Genomic DNA, 24160 nt, shown 5'->3' on the forward strand with positions numbered 1-24160 from the left:
AATAGCATAACATAAAAATATAGTTATGGACCTAGAAGAAAAATGAATAACAAACCATAATACAGAAATAAAATTGCTAACAAAAAAATCAAATATGCAATCTAGAAAGATACATGCATTTTGAGATAAACATCATAGCAGACCAAATTCCTATATCATCCATCTTATATAGAATATGAACCAAGTATACATCCTTCACCTTTTTAGCATTTTAGGGATGAATATCACCTGTTAGTTAAGTGATTCAACTGTTTTAAAGCCTTCATATGCTTCGTATACATACATCTTTTCTTGGTAATGTTCACGCAACTTTTACAAGTTACTTGTAGTTGTCGCAGAAAAGAACAGGTTTTGTCCATTTTCAGGTAAGCACTAAAAGATAAATATCAATTCCTCCTGAAAACAAACATCCCAGACTCAATCTGATTCATCCAAGACAAGAAACTGCAGACACAGGTCAAATATTAATTCATAGAACAGTGAACACAAAGAAAAAGCAACACATAATGATTAAGCATAGAGCATGCAGTTTTGAGTACTAAAATATGCAAAAAAGATTCTAACCTACGGTTATTTTTGTTGCATCTTTGAGACCCTTGAGGTTGTTTTTCTTTCAATAATTTTAGTTTGGAGGAGTTTCCATCCAAAGACAATATAGATCACAATAGTAGTACAATTGCTTCATTTTTAGTCACTTTGAATTGCAAAGCCATTTTTTTATCACTATTTTATTCAGGAGGATTATTTTGTCTTCATTCCTATGTTATGTATTTCCCTCAGTTTGTCAAGTATTACATGAAAAATGTTTACATTACTGAAAAAACCTATGTTAACAGTTATCAGTAAAAGGTGTAAGCAATATGCATAAAAATCATAATAAAATAGCAAAATTAACAGATTTAAAAAGTACTACAAAGCCTTAAATTTTTTGAGCTTATATAATGATAAACACCTACACAAATGTTTGGAAGAACTTATGTCTAGACAGTTCAACAATTTGACTTCCTTGAGTATGAAGAAACTTAGCCATAGTGGTTTTCCAAATGTAGCCTAAATATAAATTGTTTATCAATAACTACTTCTCCAATAAAAGAGTCTAATTAAACTGTTTATTCAACTCTAAATCCAGTTACTCATTACCTTGGTTCTGGATAAAATGGGAGATATATCACGGTTAATGCACCCTAAATCCAAATGCTTATCCAATCATAAGTACATATTCAATAAGAACTTAATTAAGGTTATGATTGGATTAAAAGTTTGTAAACTTTTGTCTTAAGTTTATTTGCCTACTGAGTTTGTCAGTGCAACTCCCCCTTTAATGACTCTTTCAAGACAAAGTTGTGCATGTTTGGATTAAAAGCATTTGTAGCAACAAAAATTTCATCAACGGATCATACATTAGAATGCTCAATTTTGCAACTTTAAATCACATGAGATAAAGAGAAGAAACTATTTTTTAGAGAGTTCAATCATACCTCCCTTATGTTCTCATATTTATATTCATAGAATTATGATCCAATGAGTAGAGGGAAGAGCAAAGATCAAAACCAAGAATTAGAGTCCCAGGAGCAAATATGGGTTCAACTCATAGGTACAACATATAGCAGTTTTCTAATACAACTACTTGCTACCTATATTTAATACTTATTCTGACACTCCCCCTCAAGCTGAAGCATACAAATTGTGTGTACCAAGCTTTGAACAAATAAATTCAATTTGAGGTTCCCTTAAGGATTTTGTTAACATATTTGCAAGTTGATAATTGGATTTGACAAACTCATTACAATTTTTCTTGAAAACTTTCCCAAATAAGATGGGAGACAATCTTTGTGTTTAGTCCTCTCATGGAACACTGGATTGGAACAATATGGAGAGAAAATTGGTTATCACAATGCATCTTCATTTGCTGAATATCACAAAAGTTAAGTTTTTGAAGGAATTGTTTCACCCATACAAGTTCACAAGTAAGAGACATCATTGCCCTATATTCAACTTCAATAGTTGATTGGGGCAACTACATTTTGCTTCTTACTTTCCCAAGAAATAATATTTCCTCTAAGGAAAACACAATAAATTGTAGTATAGCGTTTAGGAGATCCTGCCCAATTGGCGTAACAATACCCAGAGATTTGGGTGTTTTCTTTATCTTCATATAGCAAACCTTGTCCTAAAGCCTTTTTGAGATATCTTAAGATATGAATGATAACATTCCAATGCCCAATACAAGGAGCCTTCATGACTGACTAACAACACCAACTGCAAAAGACAGATCAGGTCTAGTAATAGTAAGATAAATAACTGATCCTGCCTGTTGACCGGAGCGCTGGAGAATGCCTCGTCAAAGGATCGACGTGCGCGCCGCTTCTCACTTCCGTTCCTCCTCTGGATCTATCTCAAGAACCTGCAAAGAAACGATACGGCGCCGCTGCGGCCGATCGCACTCCGACGCTCAAGTCAGTGACGGTATCACCAAATACTAAGAACTGGAGCCGTGCAAAATCTCTCTCTCACAAACAGCTCTGTCACTCGCAAGCGTAAAGTGTATGAACTGAACGTGCGTACCTTAGAAAATCTGTTAGGAACTCTTATATACCTGGTGATTTTCTCTCTCCTGGCAGTTACAGACTTGGACACGTGGCTCGCATCCAACTGTACACGTGCCATCATCTGGAGACTCCCTGACTTGGCGCTGCTTCTACTCTCATTTTGGCTAAGTTACCTATGCATGGTACTGCCCAGTGCACAGCTAACTCAGGAGTGCGATCCCTACTGAAACTGGCGAGTTAGGGTCTTCATACACCTTCCCTGTGGTCTCGCCGGCCGCCTTCATAGTCTGCTTCACCTTCGGCGATGTGCTTGTTCTGGCGATCTCCGACTGCCTGGTCGCCTGAGTCTGCGTCTGGCGACTTCATCCTCAAACTGGCGATCGCCTATTCTGGTAAGCTGGAGATCGGAGCACGCCAACTTAACAATCAGCGACTACACGTGCCTCCCGACTTCCTTCCCAACTGCCAACCTGGCGCCTTGTCAACACGCCTACACTGTAGCAGGGTGCCACGTCATCGCACCCGACCACCAGGGCGGTACAATAACTTTTCCAACCAGTCTTCTATATCTTTCTAGATCAGAGAAAGATTCACCTTGTTTTGTCTTAATTTCTGATTTGGGTCCATAGGACTAACAACATCAACTACAAAAGACATCAGGTCTACTAATAATAAGATCACCAATATTCTATATCTTTATGGATCAAAAAAAAGCTTCACTTTGTTATGTCATTAATTTCTTATTTGGGTTTATAGGACTATCCACTGGTCTACAATCAATCATACACATCTCTTTTAGGATCTAGAACATATTTCCTTTGACAGATACAACACCTTTTGACTAAGCTACTTCAATACCCAAGAAATATTTGAGGCTTCCAAGATCCTTGGTTTGAAAATGTTTACACAAGTGTTCCTTTAGCTGAGATATTCTAGTTGTAATGACTATGTCATCACATACACTATCAAGTAAACACATTTTCCAAGGGAGGTATGATAGTAAAATTAAATTATCTGCTTCACTATGTTTCAGTCCAAAGGTTTGAACAATGTGGCTAAATTTTCAAACCAAACATGTGGTGATTGCTTGAGACCATAGAGAGAGCGTTGCTACTTACAAACCAAACCAGACCCTTCCAGAGCAACAAACCCAAGAGGTTGTTCCATGAAGACTTCCTCTTCTAAATCTCCATGAAGAAAAGCATTTTTAATATCAAATTGATGAGGTGACCAGTGACAAATAGTTGTCGTGGCAAACAAAAGACAAACAATAGTCATTTTGGCCACTAGAGACAAAGTGTCTCTATAATCAGGCAATAGACCAGAGTGTATCATTTAGCAACTAATCGTGCATTAAGACAAACAACTTCACCATTGGGGCCAATTTTAATGGCATAAACCCATCGACATCCAATTGTCTTCTTCCCAGGCAGAAGGGGAACTAATTTCCATGTGCTATTTTGGTCAAGAGGTTGCATCTTTGTAATCATGGTTGGTCGCCATTCAGGATGATCAAGTGCTTCATTCACAATTTTGGGAATAGTAATAGAAGACAATGGATATAAAAAAGCAATAGAAAGGAGAGACAACTTGTGTTGTGATAGCTAAGAAAATCATAAATAGGATGTGATTACGGGTAGAACGAGTACCTTTCTGGAGGGCAGTGGGCTAAGCTGAATCATCATTACTAGGAGACGTGGTCTTGAGTGACGATTGAAAAGAATTTGATGAAGAGGAATCATCTTGGATAATTGGACTAGTTATTTCACTCTTGCATTGGTAGGTAATAAGAGGAGGTGATGATGGTTCAAGAGGACTTTGAACAAGATTGGAATTGTTAGGAGCACTAGGAACAACATACTCAACTAATGGTATAAGGAGGACCTGCTAGATGGAAGAAACATCTTGGACAAAAGAAAAGAAGAAATGATTCTATTAGAAAAAGGTGACACTGGCAGACATGTAGTACTTCTTGGTTTCAAGAGAGTAACAATAATACCCTTTTTGAAGTCGAGAATAGCCCAAGAAGGCACATTTAACAGTATGGGTAAAGAGTTTACACAACCCTGGAGACAAATCATGAACAAACATACACAACCAAACATGTAGGGGGAAACATGAAAAAGAGGATCATTTGGAAAAAAGAATGGAATAAGGAACCTTATTGTTGAGAAAAGAAGATGACATTCTATTAATAAGAAAACAAGCAATTAGGATAACATTGTGTTAGTAATGGACTGGTATATTGGCACTAAGCAATAAGGTACAAGCAATCTCAACCAAATGTCTATTTTTCCTCTCTGCAATACCATTTTGTTGAGGGGTGTGAGGACAAGTAGATTGGTGGAAAATGCCATGTGAACTTAAAATTGGAGAGAAATTAGAGAAGTACTCTTTGGCATTGTCACTTCGTAAAGTTTTTCAGAGGTAATGGTAGGAATTCTAGAGAAGGAGACAACAAGTCCAAAAAACATTTTCGTCGATAGAGAATAAAATAGGCAAAATGAAAAAAAAGAACCATAGGTTTGACCTTCAACCATGCTGGAAATGAAGAACCAGCGGTCGAAAAAGAGACTAGGAGGTGTGGAGGAGGTGCAATGTCATTCTGGTGATGAGAGGAAGGTGGCATGTGGACGTCAAGCGCCTAGCAACGACGAACCAAAACTGTGTTCGTGGGCGGCACGTGGAGAAGACTTTGCTTCCGGGAACAATGAGGTTGGCGGTCACTAGGAGAGCCGCTCTAGATCCGATGGTTACCAAAGGAAATTGTGACAGGATGGTGATGATCTTAGCAATGAATGGCAAATACTTCACCGAAGACTAAGATTAGCTAAGCCCGATTAACCTGTTCTGATACCAACTTGGGATAAATAGAAGAGACTATATTTGAGAGAGCTTAATCACACCTCTCGTATGTTCTTATACAGAATGAATAGAGGGAAGAGCAAAGATCAAAAACCAGAACTAGCATCCTAGGTATAGATATAGGTACCCCATATAGCAGTTTTCCAATACAATGATTTACTACCTATATTTAATACATATTCTAACAAAATCAACATGCAGATAGTAAAACTAAGTTTAAAATGAAAATCAAACGAGATTAATTTATTTGTCAACTTTACCTTTTACAACTACTTTAGGGCCTTCAAACTGAAAACCAGACGTACACTAAACTGTCTACTGTTTATCTAAACTCAATTCAGATAAGGTTTTCCTTGGTTGATGATTCTGATTTATGGTCCAAGTGTGAAGGTTCAAAATTCAATTGATACAAGAAAAGGTCTAGAGAACTCTAATTTATTTGTAAGAAGTGAGTATTGTAGGAATACAACATTTATTAAGTAATGTTAAGTATTGTAAGTAGGAATACAACATTTATTCCATTAAGAGAAACAGAAGAATAATGTTGCAAAGCTGCATAAAATCAAATTCCAATTCATGCTAAAAAATTAACACAACACCAGCAAAATTTGCAGTGTCCTCGGCCATCATTATGAAATTCTAAATTTCAGACAGCTAAAAAGAAACAACATACATCATTCCATAACAACTTTTGCACCAAGAGCTTTCAGTTTCTCCATTATCTTCTCCCCTTCTTCTTTTGAAACACCTTTCTTTATAACAGAAGGTGTTTTCTCCACCAAATCCTTCGCCTCCTTCAAACCTAAATCAGTAAAGCCCCGAACCTCCTTGATGATTTTAATTTTGGAAGCCGCTTCGTAGGACTCCAATTTCAATTCAAACACAGTTTTTTCCGGCTTTTGCTCCTCCTTGGCCACAGCTGGTGCTTTCGCTGCCATTCCAGCCAAATTTCCCGCTCCTGCTTTCATAAATCCCACATTGGGTAACTCCTTCACTCCCATTTTCTTCATCAGAACAAGACCCAATTCTGCAGCTTCAGCTACTGTAAGCGATGCAATTTCATCGACAAGCCGGAAAACTCTTTCTGATGGAGGGCCTCGATGATCATTGGGATCAAATGTAACAGGGTCAAAATCAGCAGGGAGACTTCTTTGGTCAATTTCCACTTCCTCTACATCCTCCTCCTCTTTCCTTGCAGATTGACCAAAATTTCTTAAAAATGCATTTATGTTACTAGAGTTAAGCCGCACTACTGTTGGATGAAAAGTTAGTCTACACAAACCATGAGGTAAATAATGCCTTATTCTTGAAAGCAAACTCATTGTGATACAGTCTCTCAGAATGCCAAATCAATCTAGTTTAACACCCATTGTAATCTCCTAATCCAATAAATAAATTTAGCCTGAAAGCAGAAAAAACAGAACTGAAACTTGAGTTTGTAAAGATTTTTGAAACATTGTACGACCCGTTTGGATAAACTTACGTTCCCACATCCTCCAACCTAGTTCACTCGCATGGTTGGATCAAAAAACAACACTGGAATTATTAGTTTCTAGGTCAAGATTAAAGCAGAACGCACCTGGGTAACAATTTCGTGGTTCAGTGGTTGTTCAGGTTTCGCGTTTGATTAGTGGGTTGGGTCGTATTAGGGTTTTAGTGTTTTTCCATTGCCATTTCTTCTTGCACCTCCATGATTTATTCGTGTTTCTTCGTGTTGACTAGTGGGTTGGGTCGTATTAGGGTTTTAGTGTTTCTCCATTGGCAATTTCTTCCTGCACCTCCATGATATCTTCCTGCACCCGAAGATATCCATTTGGATTGTATGATCTAAAATAAAAAAAGATATTTTGAATTTTATAATCTAAAATATAAAAAATTATATTTGAATGGTATAATCTAGAATATCAAATTTTCATTTCATATAATTCGTGTAATTTAAAATATAATAACTTACAATTCATGTAATTTAAAATAAAAAACTTGTATTTTGAATTATATAATCCAAAAATACATATTTTAAATTATAATTGTACGTTTTGAATTACAAATTTTATATTTTAGATCGTCAAAATAAAAAAAATCACAAATTTTGGATTATATCATTGAATAATTTGAATATTTTTTAAAGCATGAAGTATAAAGTAAAAGAAAAAAAAATCAGAGTTACTAAAAGAAAGAGATGGAGTTAATGGAAGAAATCGTTTTCTCAACTCCTTTCTTGTTATTTTGGATTGTTAGGCAAACATTTAACACTAACAACTTTTTTTTAACCTACTAGTTAGGACTCAACCCTCACTTTTAGCTTCTAATAAGCAAGGGCTTAGACTTCGCTCTTAACTTTCTTTTAGAAGGATAAACTTGTACTTATAATTATAGACCTACACAAAAAAAATATTAGTTTTCAACATTTAATGTACATCTTACTTGAATGCTAAGCTCCACACTATTTTGCATGTAACGTCTCTTTTTATGCATGTTACGTTTGTGTATGGTCCACTTTAAAACATATATTTCTTGTAGTGTTTTTCATCCATCTCTTATTATATATACATTAATTATATTTGTATAAATTTATCTTTAAACACATGAAGGAGAAGAAAATAAAAAAGAGATTTTATGTAATAAAAAGGAGAATCTCCTTTTTATTTTCTTTTCCTTCATGTGTTTAAAGATAAATTTATACAAGTATAATTAATGTATATATAATAAGAGATGGATGAAAACACTACAAGAATGTATGTTTTAACGTGGACCATACACAAACGTAACATGTATAGAAAGAGACGTTACATGCAAAATAGTGTGGAGATTCAATTAAGGTGTACATTAAATGTTGAAAACTAATATTTTTGTGTAGGTCTATAGTTATTAGTACAAGTTTATCCTTCTAAAAGAAAGTTAAGAGCGAAGTCTAAGCTCTTGCTTATTGGAAACTAAATGTGAGGGTCGAGCCCTAACTAGTGGGTTAAATGAAGCTTTTGATCTAACTTAGAGAGGGTCAAGCCTTAACTAAAAATAATGAAAAAAGCAACCTAACAAGGGCTAACCTCAGCTCACTCTAACCCATAGAGGGTTAACTGTTAGAATTATTGGCTTAAACAAGAGGGGCTGAATTGTTTATAAAATATTTTCACAAAGATTGAATGAGAATGAAGTTTTAGCACAATTCACAGATTGAGCAGTCAAGGAAAGCAACCAAACAATGATTAAAAAACTGTTTGTAGAATTCCAATCGGTTGAAACTTCGTTTTAACCGGTTGTTTATAGCAACAACAAAAGCAGAATTAAAACAAACAGTTTATAAGGAGTGTGAGAGAGAGATGTACTCAACCAATTTTATATTGGTTCACTCAACCTTGAGCTACATCCATTTCCCAGAATAACCACTGGGTTCCACTAGTAATCACTCACAAATTACAATTTACACAACCACAAAGAAGTAATCTTGAAACCACAAGAACCACTCACCCTCTTTGCAAACACACACCTCTAGTCAGAACACCCTCTGACACCCTCTGACTCTACAGGATTTCCACACACTTACAAGTTTATGAAAGAACAAACACAAGAATCATGAAAGGAACAAATTACACCTGAGTTTACAGGAATCAGAAAGCTTGTATGATCAGACCTTGAACCACTTGCACAGTTATTCAACAATCTTGCAAACTTTTGAAAAAACTTCTTTCAAAACCAATCTCAATCTCACTGTATTTGATATCAAACTTTTTTGTTTTGTTTTAAAAGAAAAACCATATTTATAGCACTCAAAACTAGTCGTTCAAGACAGCATTTATGAGCCAAAACAGTTTTGATTCACTTCCAAAACAGATTAACAAGTTCTCAAAAAACTGTTATGAAATGTCACAATCAACAGGTTGAAAAGACATTTTAACCGGTTGAATTGGTTAGGCAGTTATTTAACCAAGTCAAAAATAGTTTTAAAACCTTCAAACAAGTCAAGTGACAAACAACCGATTATTTTGAGGATTCAACCGGTTGTTTTTCTCTTTGCTTAGAAAAATACTTTTCTCTTTTAAAACAGATTAAGCAAGCTTGTGCAAGGGACTAGGAAAGATCTTTACAAAGATTCTAAACTGTTGAATCAAGTGTGTTCAAGCTTTGAAGAATCTAAATCCTTTGTGTTTGATGGAAGGCTAGATGTGCTTGTTGTTGCTGAGGTGCTTTAGAATAGGATCTGGGGTAGATTATATTTGTAATTCACTCTTTGTTGAATCTAAAGCTTAAGTGTTTTCAAATCTTTTAAGATTAAAGTGTTTTTCAAACTAAGTGAAAAACAACCTGTTGTTTTGTCGAAACAACCGATTGTTTTATACTTAGGTGTTTTTGAAAAAGTTTGAAAACTGTTTTGGATGGTTGACTTGCTGTCAAACCCAAACAACCGATTGATTCGCTATTTCAACCGATTGTTTGTTTGAAATCCTAACAGAAATAGTTTTGTTTTTTTAAAAGAGTTTTAATTGATTTCATAACTGAATACGCTCTTGCTTTAAATGCTTTGACCAAGATTTGAATACTATAAATAGTTTGTTAATGTTTTATAACAAAGAACAAGAAAGAAAAACATATTTGAGTTTTTCAAAGAGTTTTTTGAAGCATTTGAGTTTAAAACTTTGAGCTTTGGTTATTCAAGAGAGAAGTGGAATAGGATTACTCTGTATTGATTTCAGTTGACTCTGTAACAGTGTAATTCTGGTGTTGTAAAGCCAAGAAGGGTTGTGTGCTCTTGAGGTTGTCAAGATCAACATTCTTGGTGGTGTATGTGCTGAGCCAAAGGAAGTGTGTCTTGAGGGGATCAAGGTCACTTCTTTGTGGTGTGTGTATGTAATCTGGATTTGATTACCTAGTGGATTCCCCAGTGGTTTCTGAGAAACTGGATGTAGCTCTTGGGTTAAGAGTGAACCAGTATAAACTGTTTGTGCAATTCTCTCTTCCTTAAACTCTTTAATTTCAGTTGTTGCTATTTTACTGGTATAAACAACCGATTGTTTCTGCGAAACAACCGATTGTTTTTCTGTTTTGAGCTTTGTTCTTAGCAAACTGAATTCCTAAATCTGGTTTCTTGCAAAGAATTTTATTCTATCCTAAAAAGTTTGCGAAAACCCCCTTTAAACCATTCACCCCCTCTAATTTAAAGCAAAACATTCTAACATAAACACCCTAGACTAAACCCAAACCAAAAGCAGCACAGCTTCAACCTTCATCATGGATTTGAAACATCAAAGCTCTCATGCTCTACATTAACCTCGATTAGCCTTAATGTAGAAGCATATAGCGAGGGTTAAGTCCTAACTTGGTTAAAGGTTTGGCCCTTGCTAAGACCAAGCATAATAGAAAAAAAAAGTTGTTTCTTCTCTTTAGAATCCCATAATCACATCCATGTCAGAATCACCTACATCTTTAGATTTCATCCACATTTTCAAATATCATTCATCCAAACATTTTCATATATCATCCAACATAATTATGCATTTTCAATCATCCAATCGTTGAATTCCAATCTTGGAGAGTAATTGCAATTGGTATTTTCTAATCAAAATAAAAGTTCAAATTGAAATCCATAAATTAATCTGAAAACAAACATATAAAAATTAAAAATACCAAACATAAGAAGTAATTATTAAAATGTAATAGCGCTAAAGTCAATGTGCTAATGAAAGAAAGTATGAATATTATGTGAATATTACATAATTAGGAAAAATAGTCTTTAACAGATATAATATTTCCTAAAGCATAATAGTGAGCGAGCAATAGGAACAATGGAAAGTACCTATAAAAAAAATAAGGTGTAATTACCTTATTCGTCCTTACATTTAGGGTCAATATTCAATTTAGTATAGTGGTTTTTAAAAAAATCAATTTGGTCCCTATGTTTTTTAAAACGTATACAAATTGGTCCTTTTCGTTAAGTTGCAGCTTACGACGTTAAATGATGCTTATGTGGCAGAGAGGTGGGATTGAGAAATATGATGTGTCAAAATCAGGTGCTGATGTGGTTGTTGAACATTGTCGATTTTGTGTCTCGCAGAAGCACTGTGGGAATGGACGGTGTTGGTTTCACCATTCTTCTTCTGGGGCACAACCATGGTGGCGATAAAGGAAGTGCTTCCAAAATCTAGATCGCTCTTCGTTTCGGCTTTTCACCACATTCATTCATTTTGCTTTTCCTCCAACACTCACTAATCATGTAATGGCATAAACTCTCGTACATACCTCTTACCTAAAGCCCAAACCTTCCAATCTAACTTTCCAAACCAAACAGATTCTCAAAAACCCCACCATGACTGCCCTTAATTTCAACGCATGGCTACACTCGAGCTTCACCAAATCCAGATCCCCAACTTTTCTATTTTTCCCCATTCCCATTCCCATTCCCATACCCTCCCTCACAGTTACCAAACGACCAAGACATAAGCCTTATTCATCCACCACATCTTCCACGCTCTCTATACTTCTCACCAAAGAGAAGACGCTTCAGATGGAAGAAAAGTCGGCCTTCAACTTCAAGTCCTACATGCTCCACAAAGCCAACGTCGTGTAGGCGCTCGATGACGTCGTTCCGCTTTGCGAGCCGCTGCGAATCCACAAGGTCATGCGCTACTCCCTCCGCTAGCGGTAAATGTGTGTGCCCCATCCTTTGCGTTGCCGCTTGCGAGCTTGTCGACGGCCCCGCCACCATCGCGATGCCCGGTGCCTACATCGTCGAAATCGGAGTCAGGGACGCCAATGACGGCTTCGGTGTCGGCCACACCAAACACTTCAGGAGGATCATTGTTCACGTCGCTGCAAGTGAACTCGCTGTCACAAGAGCGTCGTGCATCATGAATTGATGCAAGTTTTTGCCGAGCAAAGATCAGAGATGCTTCACTGATTTCTCTCTCGGTGTTTCACTGCCCAATGTTTTTCGCACTGGAAGGTGGAAGGTGGAGGTGAAAGGTGGAGGAGAGAGGGAAAAATGGAAAAGGGTGGTGGGGGAAGGTGGAGAAAATTGGTGGTCAATGAGTTCCAATCCCAATTTCAAAGTTTTAACTGGCATGTCAACATTTTATTTTTACACGTCACATCTTTCAATTTCATCTCTCTGCCACGTAAGCAACATTTGACGTCGTAAGCTGCAATTTAACGGAAAGGACCAATTTGTATACGTTTTAAAAAACATAGGGACCAAATTGATTTTTTTAAAAACCACTATACTAAATTGAATATTGACCATAAATGTAGCGACAAATAAGGTAATTATACCAAAAAATAACAATAGTTAAAATGAAATAAAAACTATATTTATAGATAAATTGAAGGAAGTAGAAATATAGAACACAACGATCAAGTAATTTAACTTACACTAGAAATGGTAATCAAAGAACGAGGTGATCATCAAAGTCTTCGGCATAGTAGGGGTGGGCCTGACTGGTACCTGTTGAAGTGTCTGCAACATGTCTTCCCATCATCATAGCTAATTGTTGTTGCATCAATCTCATTGTGTCCTCCAATTGTGCATTCCTTTGATTAGCCTAGTTTGCTTTTTCAATTGCTTCAAAGATTTGTTGTCTAAGTTGTGCATTCTCAACTAGTTGGTCATCACGATCAATACTAGAAGCTAATATAGAGGCTTGAGTGAGGGATGAGGCACTATGACGAAAGTTAGTAGCCAAATATGTAGTGCCATAAACTCTACCTCTACTATTCTCTCCAACAACAACTTTTTTTTTAAAATGAAGCTTTGTTGATGCATCTATGGGAAGGACATTAGAAGTTGATCCTTCAAAACTCTCTGATTGCATCATCCTCAACCACTCATGATAGATTTCCTACATGAGTAATGGAAGTTGTAAATATTAGTAATTTACATTAAAAAATTAAATGAAATAAAAAATTTAAAGCAAAACAATTAGTTACATAAGTCTCTCGGGAACGACCATCTACCCAATCACCCATCTGGTTGAACAAGTCGTCCATATTTATGTTCCTTGAAAAGATTGTACGGTTTACGTTTTTCACCAATTTAATTATACTTCTTTTTCCTATTCAAGTAGCTATTTTCCTATTAAGTAGGTCTAAAAGTTAAGATCATAATCTAACTCTAAAATATTAGCTTTGTTTAAAGACATCCCATCACAAAACACTATAAAATTCAATAACCTATTCACCTCCTTCATCTAATACCTCATTATTTCAACATGAATATAAGATGAAAGTGATCTTTTTATTAGAATTAAAAAAATAAAACTAAAATAAATAATTTCAATATATTTCTTTAAAAATGTGATAACTAACATATTATAATACGAAGCCTTCTTTTGATCTTTTTGTTGAATATAATATCTCCACAATAAAATATTAATTATATATATATATATGAATTAAACTAATAGCAAGGTGTGACATTTTTTTATATAGTAGAGTGCATACTTATTACAAAAATTAATTACCCAATTACGTTAACATTAATTACATCCATACATAGTTGTTTTAATTATTTTTATATTACATATATTTTATTTTATTTTATTTATTTAAATCTAAATTTTTTATATTTTCTAATTTATTTGTTTATTTAATATATTTATAAAAAAAACTTATTTTTAGAAAAAAAAATGTATAACTTCATGTTCCTACTAGGGAGATGGGACCTAGAGAACTATTGAAGTCTTCTTCTCCTTCCTTCGGTCGACCAAGTTGCTGGGTAATGAACTGGGGTTCTTCTCGTCCTCCTGCTTCTCCTTCAGCACTCGGTCTCGGGTGAATACTAGATGGTGGGGGTACCTGCGAAGGAACTTCGACGCTCAAGTTAGTAAAGCGGTGATCAATACTCAGGTAGGTGAACAGTAATAAATGACGTACCTTTCTCCTTGGGATGTGCGCTATTTATATTATTCTAATGAGCCTACCTTATTGGGCCCGATTATCGGAGTGGATCTTACTTAGGGTTGTATTACCTAATTCTTAATAACGGATTAGCTTCACTGACCTTGGTTTGAGCGTTAACGGTAGTATGGGTCGGTCGGCCGGTCGTGGTGATTCTACTCGTCTCGGCCAAGCTTACCTGACTTCGGCTAAGTCTCTTAGGTCTCGGTCGCCTCGGCCGAGACTCTTAGGATACGGCCAAAACTCTCGGGACTCGGCCAGATTCCCCTGGTCTCAGTCAAATAGAACAGGTCTCGGGCAGGCAAGTGGGTCTCGGTTAGGGAGTCCACATGTCGGTCTTGCCCATACCAGTACACTTCACATTTTATTTCCTCCCTCGTCCATGTCAATAAGAATTATTTTGAATTTTTTATTTAAAAAAAACGTATGATATTATTCAATTTTTTAATTTATTTCTCGACTCATGATAAATGTTTTGATTTTTTAATATTTTTATTTTATTTTAAATTTTTTTATTATTGTTTAGTTTCTTATATTTACTAATTTTTTTATATTTATTTAATATATATTAGTGTACATATCCGAAATATACAAAGATGTAGATGCGGCCATATGACATATATAGTCATATGTATATATATATATATGATGAATAATTGATTGAATGAGAACTATTTACTAATCAATTATATTTTTTTATTTATTTTATATATTTCTAGGAATATTTCAGTCTAGATATGAGAATTTATAATTACATATCAGTTTCACAGGACATAGGATTACTCACTCAATTCTTTTATTCGCTTTATACTCATATAATTTCTCTAGTTCTTACTGAATTAAGTGTCAACAAATCTTCTGCAAAATGTTATTACCGAAAAGGAGCGCAAATGTTCTTATAAAAAAGAAACACGACTCTCCCGAGGTGGAAAAAGTTGTATCTCTAGGAAGTTGGGTTTATACCTTTAAGGGTTAATTGTCAAATTATTGATGGATTTTGAAAAGAGATCCACATGTACAATATTATACAAATTAGATCAGGTGTAGCCATATATATATATATATATATATATATATATATGATGATAATTGATACTATTCAGTAATCAATCATATTTTTTATTTATTTTATATATTTTTAGGAATATTTTAGTCTAGACCTAAGAATTTATAATTACATATCAATCTCAAAGTACATAGGATTAATCACTCAATTCTTTTATTCGCTTTATACTCATATAATTTCTCTAGTTCTTACTGAATTAAGTGCCAACAAATCTTCTGCAAAATGTTATTACCGAAAAGGATCACAAATGTTCTTATTAGAAAGAAACACGAATCTCCCGAGGTGGAAAGAGTTGTATCTCTAGGAAGTTGGGTTTATACCTCTGAGGGTTAATTGTCAAATTATTGATGAATTCTGAAGGGAGATCCACATGTAGAATATTATACAAATTAGATCAGGTGTAGCCATATATATATGTGATGATGATAATTGATACTATTCAGTAATCGATCCTATTTTTTTATTTATTTTATATATTTTTAGGAATATTACATTCTAGACCTAAGAGTTTATAATTACATATCAATCCCACAGGACATAGGATTACTCACTCAATTCTTTTATTTGCTTTATACTCATATAATTTATCTAGCTCTTACTGAATTAAGTGTTAGTAAATATTTTGCAAAATGTTATTATCGGAAAGGAGCGCAAATGTTCTTATTAGAAAGAAGCGCGACTCTCTCGAGGTGGAAAAAGTTGTATGTCTAGGAAGTTGGGTTTATACCTATGAGGGTTAATTGTCAAATTTTTGATGAATTCTTAAGGGAGATCCACATGTAGAAGATTTTCCAACGCTCAAGTGAGTAACAGCTAGAGAAATTATATTTGTATAAGTTCAATAAGAGAATTGAGTGTTGATATGTATTCATAGTCTCTTGGACCTAGATTGAAATATTCCAAAAAATGCAATTGATTATGAGTATAAAGTGAATAAAAGAATTGAGTAAATAATCCTATGTCAATATTCCAAATACAAGATATAATTTATTACTGAATACTCAATCAATTATTTATATATATATACATATCTAAGTTATATATATATATATATATATATATATATATATATATATATATTCGAGTTATATGGGTATACCTGATCTAATTTGATTTTACATTATTATGTTAATACATTTCGTATTATCTCGGATACGGGTATGTATATAAGCTTAGAATACATGAGTGAGGTACAAGTGATTTTTTTTAGAAATGAACGAGTTTGTGTTCAAATTTAAGTAACCACAATTATCTTTTGAGGTAGATATTTTGTAACTCTCATGGGACAGAGTTTGTCCGATTTTTCTAGTTGATATGACATGTCTCATAACAATGCACTTCCCCATGTGCATTATTGAGGAGTTTTTTTTTTTTATATTAATGATGGTGCTTTTACTCCTTCAAGATGTTTCATCTTTTGACAGCTTACGTTTCAGTTTTCTATGCTACTTTGCCCTAGGACACTACATTTGAGTGTCACCGTTTCACATGAAGCATTTGAAATGTTTATATTGCTGCATATTTGAATATAGTTCCTCTTGTGTTACTTCTTTTAACATACTACCCCTCTAACTTCCTTATATGTTTGAAGCTTTTGTGAAGGCTTGCGTTTTCCGTCGTATTTACCTCCATTTCTACTTAGGTACGTTCTTAATGATTTCATCTTCTTCCTTTCCCGATTCTTTTCACGAAAAGAGTCCTTAGTAAGTAAAGAGGTTGTTGCAATTGGAAAGAAATTTTCCTCGAGTCACACTAACTCATTTTCTCCATAGGGGATGTTGTAGAGGAAACTTCTTCTTTTCCTCTCTGTTATGAGCATGATGTTAATAATCGAGCTACCATACATAATGGTCGTGGTCAGTTCTTCTAAAGTGATTAAGTGAAAGGTTTCTTCTCTTGAGGTGCTAGAAATCGTTGAACCACATGTAGCCAAGAGAAAAAGGAAAGACAAATTTCCTCACATCCTTGACCCTGAGTACTTTTGGATTCTCGATGAGATTGTCGTCTATCCCTATGATTTTACTTTTAGAGAGTTTGTGGAAGAGTTTATTTCCTCTTTCAATACATGCTATGACAATATGACTGAGTTTATTATGGTCGAGACTTATGATGTTCATGATAGGGTTTACATGAAATCGAGCACCAATGGGGAGGATTTCATTTTTGTGTATGTCTTTAAAGAGGTCAAAATTCTATTTTTTTCTCTCCCCTTTCAAATGTGGGATGTTAACGACCATAAATGTGGCTCCCAATGAATTCCACCCCAATAGATGAGCCTTCTTAAAGGCTTTTCAAATAATATGTCAACAATTTCAAATTTCTCCAACTACAAATAAGTTCATGCATTTTTATTAGTTAAAACATGACTCAGAAGCCAAGCCAGTTGGGTATCTTTAACTTTCTTCTTTTAAAAACTTCAAAAGTAAATTCTATGTTATTTTTTTTTTAAAATGCTATTTTTTTTTCACAAAGTATACTCATCAATTCCCTCTTTATTAGCAAAGACCTGATAATATGGTCTTGTACCTTCTTAGCGTTGAGAATAGGATAGATATAAAAATTCTAAAGAACCTTCCAAGGTCCTTAAGCAACAAAGATGTTCTTAGTGTGTCTATTGCAAAGGATCTCATTTTCCTCTTTTTGAGTAAGACTCATTTGTCCTTGATTTTCCTTTGTAAAAGTATTTTGCTTTAGTTTACTTACTTGTTGTTTCTCATACATATATCATGGGTAAAGATTTCGATTACAAGAATCTCCATGCCAAAGTAAATGCCCCCTCTCTAAAAAAAAAAGGATCTTTTGTATTACTTCTAGAATCCTTCGAAACAGAATAAAGGTAAGATAAATGTAGGCAGTGCGGGGTGTTCTGTTGCTAAACCAACTATTGTGGCTATTGACCCCCCAGTCCAAACCATTGGTTCCCAAGGTCATATGCCACCTCTCAACTCTCTTCAAGGTATGCCCACGCCCATGATTCCTCGACCACGACCAATACCTAAGAAGAGAAAGCAAACCATGCCCGACTTGCCTATCAAAAAGCAAAAACTCATGTGTCTACTTCAACACCCAACTCCAATTCACTGTGGCATATTAACATAAAGGTCAACCAAGTAATGGTTGGTGGTAGTCGTGGTTTCCTTGTTCCTTACAATGCCAATCTTTTGAAGATGGTGGATCCTTCAAGATGCTTAGACTCTACCAAGATAATGATGACAAGGTGCATGACGATCATTCACTATACTAGAAAGGAGTAGCTACTGACAACGCTCTAACGATTGGCATAATCCAAGAGTTGGAGCATAAGAATCAAGAATTGGAGAAGGAAAAGGCCACGCATGATGTTACTATCTCGGCCAAGTCATTAGACATTTTATAAAATAATTTTTAAATTAATTACAGAGATTAAAATTATTTTATAAATTTTTATTAATAATATAAATTACTTTATATATCAATTTTTTTTTAATTTAGTTAATATAATAACTAAATATTTTGATATTTAAAATTAATTTTTATTTAATGATTTTTTTGTGAATGAAGTAATTAGTGACTAATATTTTTAAAGTGTACACGAAATAAAACGTATTTGGGAACGAAACAGTAAATTTGTTTACAATTTTAAATGTAGTTTTTTTTATAATCTAAATGACTTCATTAGTAAACATGGGGAAAAGAAATTCATTGTTAATAAGCCATTTGCATCGAAGGAGAAGACTAGGTTCATCATGATGCAAATATAATGAAAGCTACTAGTCAACCAATTATGGTTAGAAGTGCTAAGTTAAAATTTCACCTTATATGGTTGAAGAAAAAATGGTCAAGATTATGGGTTATCAAAGAAGTCAGAATAGATGAAACTATTGAACTTGAAAGCTCTTACTCAACAAGAACTAAAGTTGTAACCACGAAGTTGTTGCAACAAAGGGGTCGTCCACCTTGAAAGAAATAGGCGTCAAGCTAAATGTCGTTAAATGAACCCTTACTGGAAGGCAACCCACTCTACAAATTTAAGTTTGATGTTGATTTGTTATCTATGTTTTGATTTTACCTTTAAAATACCATGTTTTCTTGTTGGGATTCTCGCCCAGACGAGTCTAACGACGAAAAAGGGAGTGTTCTTTGGAGTCATCTCGCTTAAGTGAGATTTCTTGCGGGGAATATCAAAAAATTTTGTTGGTAAAAATAAAATAAAATTCTCATAGATAATCCACTTAATGGTACAAAATACTTATCACATTTTTAAGTGAATTTTAAATTTTAATTTTATGTATTTATATGTATTGTTTTGCTTTTTTATTAATATTCTTTATATATTATATTAACCGTTAAAATAATAATATTTTATTAAGACTGGCTTGATCTTGGAACTCATGTTTTTGTTAGTTCAGGTAGTAGTTAGACTGTTGAGAACATTACTCTTCATTACTAATCTTTTTAACTTTACATTTTTTATTAGTTTTTACCCTGATAAAACAAATTATTCAACTTATAAATTTGTTTTTATCTTTTCAATATTTTATTGTATTCCCTCTTATATTCAATATAAGTATTAAATAAGTCCTAAAAAGTCGTTGTTTGATGATAAAATAAGTCCTAAAATGTCGTTGTTTGATGATAAAATAAGTCCTAAAAAGTCCATTTATTTATTTAATACTTAAATAAGAAAACGTAACAGCATGCACCAAGTCAGAAGTGATTATGTAACGAACTATATATGGCTGTTGAAGAATATCACGGGTCTAAAATTTGAAATCTCAATCCTTCATTCCATTAAAACAACCCTATATATAATAGTTGGTATGTTTTCCCTAATTTCAATTCAATTTCACCACTTTCAATTTAATACTTCTTTCTCTCCTCTCCTACCTACCACGTATCAAGAATTAGGTTTTCACATGGATCGGATTCCGATCTACTCGCCAATCGTGCTTTTCCTACGAATTGGTGCGATTACTTTTCGATTCGACTTTTTTCTTGCTTACGTTCTTTCACTCTTACGTGTCCGTGTTTTATTGTTTTTCCAGGATTTGAAGCCCGGTGTCACCGATCTACCGTTCAGAGGTGTGATGATCGTGTTCTTGTTGATTGTTTCGTGAAGGCTCGGTTAACATAGCGCGGATCGCGAGAACGAGATTAGGCCGGTGCAGCGGTTCATTCTTGCCGTTCCTGCGTGGAGTTCTTGGCATTCGGATTTAAAGAATGCTATGAGGGTTTTTGAGGGGAAATATTCGGTGTAAATGGTAGAATGAATATTTGGGGATGAAGTGGTTGTGGAGAGCTTTGTCAACCGACCATTGCCATGACAGGTGCGCTTGCATGGCAGGTCAAAAAATTTAATAAAAAAAAGATTATTTGTGGGTTTTGAGGGAGATCGTACGGGAATTCTCGGGTTCTCCCTCTGGTGTGGTGGCGTGTTTGATGTGTTCCTCTTCCTTCCTTCGCCCTTTCTTTTATATCTTTCTTTTCCTCGCTCACACTCCTTGCCACGGATACACCACCACTGGACTCGCTTCGCCATCCATCTAACGAGGTATCGTATAATCTATCAGTCTAATTTTTCATTTACAATAACGCCTTTCTTTTTTCGCAACATAGTCAATATACATACAAATAGCAACGACAAAATGAATACAATTGCCATCATTAATTAATTGAATCAAGGAATTTGTATATGAGAAATGAATCACATGTAGTTTATCTTTCCATATGGTGAATTAGTAATTGAAGTGATATTATTATGTAAATTCTAATATAACAGCTTGGATGATAGATTCGTAAGAGCAATATTGATCCTTGGGTCGACTTCTATAATAACTTTAGTCAATACACAATACTTCAAGTTAACAATTGATTGAGATTTTTTCCTCTGTAAACTTATTCTTCTTCATCTTTAAATTTTGCAACGCTATTACTACGAGTATCATTTTCGGTTGTGTTTCACCGTACCATGCAGTGATCTTCCTCAGCTTGACCGGAAAGAATTACAAGGTTTCATGTCTACAAAAGGAAACGTTTCAAATATATGTACTTAATCGTCAATATTTGGAGGTATAGCCTCCTCAAATTTTATTTAATAAAGTGTCACTATATTCACAATTTTCAGTGTATGGAATAATTCTGTATTGGCCTTTGGTTTATTTTGTCAAATTATGTCGGTGATCATTCACTTTATATGTTTATGGATGGAGTAAAAAAATTCTTTTATGTGCATTGGCTTTTGATTTTAGTGATCTCTTTTGTGTGATCCAACAATGAATTGAAAGATTTTGGTCATTAATGAATGATTTTTTACAAAAGAGACATTGCTAATACTAAAAGAACTTGTTATCATTTGTATAAATTGTAAACCAAAATGTGAATGATGATAATGACATGAACCTGAAATATATTATCTTATATAATCGATTAAATTGCATGAGAAATTCAAATAGATAATTGAAAGATTTTGGTCATTAATGAATGATTTTTTACAAAAGAGACATTGCTAATACTAAAAGAACTTGTTATCATTTGTATAAATTGTAAAACAAAGTCTGAATGATGATAATGACATGAACCTGAAATATATTATCTTATATAATCGATTAAATTGCATGGGAAATTCAAATAAATAATCTTATTATATAAGATTAAATTGTACATGAACTAACAAAAATCTCATAAATTGCACTTAATAAGGCAGAAATAATCCAAAATGACCTACGCCATAGAGTTGAATGATACTAAGCAAGCTCTGTTCACCACATATGTCTTGACCAACCACCATTGAAATACCACAAACATTTTGGCTTCAAAAGATATCTACAAAACAGATTAAAAAGAATTTTTTGGTACCTAGTTTATATTGGGTTAGTTAGGATTAACACTCTTTTGTTTTGTTTTTTGGTTTTATTCGAGAATTCAAACATACTTTCCATTAGGAACCCCATGATTTCTCATATAGCATGTGTTTGATCATGACCCTTTTTCAAACTATAGAAACAAGTCACAAATGGTAATGTAGATAATATTTTGTATTTTTGAATCAATTTGATGTTATTGCTTATTTTGTTATTTTTCTTGAACAAATTTTAGTTTTAATTTAATTATTGAGTAGGTTTTCTAGTTTAATTTTTCTCAAATAAAAAAAGAACTGAAATATTAAATTTTGAATTATGGAAAAAAAAAAGAATTTTTGTTTAAATATTAAATAGTGAGATGAATTAGACACGTTTTAGACAATAAAATATGATTGAATCCCTTAATTTTTATTTTTTTTACATCATAAAAGAGCATGAAGATGATTGAGGCATTTATGTGAATTAGGAACCTAGGGCCAAATAGCCAACCTTTATAGATTTTATTTATATATATCCCTTTTCAGGCAAGAATTTTTGTTATTATTGCCCCTACACCTTTAATGATATTTTCCTACCCTTTGGCATGTTTAAGAAAGGAGAAAATAGATGAAATAAATATAGGAAAGGGAATGGTTGGTTCTAATTGTTAAAAGCTCAAAAAGTTCAAAATAGGAAGAATTTATTCCTATTCATGAGAAAAAGAAAAAGATGAGAAAGAGAAAAAAAAAATCATGTTGAAAATCATGAAACGGTAAAAAGAAAAATGAGGAAAAGTGTGAAGTCAAAAGAAAATGGTGCTTAGATAATACATATGTTCTATATTTAGATTCACTACAAAAAATCATGTACGAAGTGACGGTTTTAATATGGCAGTTATTAATAAGCGCCACAAATTTCCGTATAATACGACATTTCAGTAACCGCCACAATTATCCTTCAAAATATGTTAATTTGAACCGCCACAATTATCCTTGAGTTGAAATGCCACAATTATCCATTCAAAATGAAAACCCCTCCATTCCATTTCTCATTATTCCCAATTTTTTTTGAAAACCTTCTTTCACTCTTTAGAAACCGAATACACTTAACTTCAGAAACTAGACTTTTCCCTCTCTCCCTCTGCAAACACTTCACAAACCCTTTCTTCATCTTCATGAACGAATCCCTTTTTTCACCTCTTCGCGAAACACTCTTCCCTTCAATGTCGCTCTTCACTCTGGCCTTCACTCACTCTTCCTTTCAATGTCTTCTCACTCTCGCGTCCCCAAAACCTAACCCTCACTCTCGCGCCCTAAACCTAATCCTCAATCTCGTGCCCTTCACTGTCCGCCATTGCCTCCTCCTCGTAAGGATTTCAAACTTCTGTCCACCTTTGTTCAGGTTTGTGCTCTATAAACTTGTCTTCGAAATCTATTGCTCGATTTCCTTTGTCGTGTGCTGGTTCTTAATTTGTGAAATCTATTGTGAACAAATTTTAGTGTATGGTCCTTTAAATTTAATTTGCGTTCTAGTGTGTATTTAGAGTGCTATTGTTTTACATCTAAGGTGGAAAATGATGTTCAAGTTCGTGAAACTGCAAAGGTTCCTAGATCCCTTCGTCGAAGACCATGGATTAATTATGGACAATATGAGGACCATTCAGATGAAGACTCTGACTGTGGGTGACTGTAGGTGGCTTGATCAAGTCCGTGTCATATTGATTTATATCTTGATTTTGAATACAATTAATACTCAACATTTCCTACTGAAGAAATTGAGGTCACATTCTGTAGAAACTCAATAATTTTTGGCTGCATGAAACTATTATCTATTTGTTGCCCTTATATGCTGCTCTACTTACATTTAATTTTCTATCACTTCTAAGTGCTTTATGGAGCTGATCTGGAAACTGGATTTTTTGGGAGTGGTTTCCCTAGGAAATCTAGTCAACTAGGTTCTGCTTCACATGACCAGTA

At 34.1% G+C, this 24160-nt stretch overlaps 1 long non-coding RNA gene and 1 other non-coding gene across 5 annotated transcripts; one reads left to right on the top strand and one right to left on the bottom strand.

The window, feature by feature from the left end:
• Positions 1 to 135: 135 nt before the first annotated feature.
• LOC137835195 (uncharacterized) lies at positions 136 to 7087 on the bottom strand. 2 transcript variants are annotated; one of them, XR_016521124.1, is made up of 2 exons: positions 6088 to 7087; positions 136 to 396 (listed from the first exon to the last, which is right to left on the bottom strand). It is a non-coding gene; the product is annotated as an uncharacterized LOC137835195 (transcript). The 2 variants fall into 2 exon arrangements; XR_016521125.1 differs by having other exon boundaries at positions 136 to 444; positions 6088 to 7071.
• Positions 7088 to 20064: 12977 nt separating this feature from the next.
• On the top strand, positions 20065 to 21545 carry LOC150027493 (uncharacterized). Of its 3 annotated transcripts, XR_016520777.1 has the most exons (3): positions 20170 to 20310; positions 20391 to 20896; positions 21320 to 21462. It is a non-coding gene; the product is annotated as an uncharacterized LOC150027493 (long non-coding RNA). The 3 variants fall into 3 exon arrangements; XR_016520778.1 differs by lacking the exon at positions 20170 to 20310 and adding an exon at positions 20065 to 20163 and having other exon boundaries at positions 20391 to 21545; XR_016520776.1 differs by having other exon boundaries at positions 20076 to 20310; positions 20391 to 21462.
• The last annotated feature ends 2615 nt before the right edge of the window (positions 21546 to 24160 follow it).

Source organism: Phaseolus vulgaris, chromosome 5, assembly GCF_051622355.1.
Source record: "Phaseolus vulgaris cultivar YP4 chromosome 5, ASM5162235v1, whole genome shotgun sequence".
In the NCBI taxonomy this organism is placed as follows: domain Eukaryota; kingdom Viridiplantae; phylum Streptophyta; class Magnoliopsida; order Fabales; family Fabaceae; genus Phaseolus; species Phaseolus vulgaris.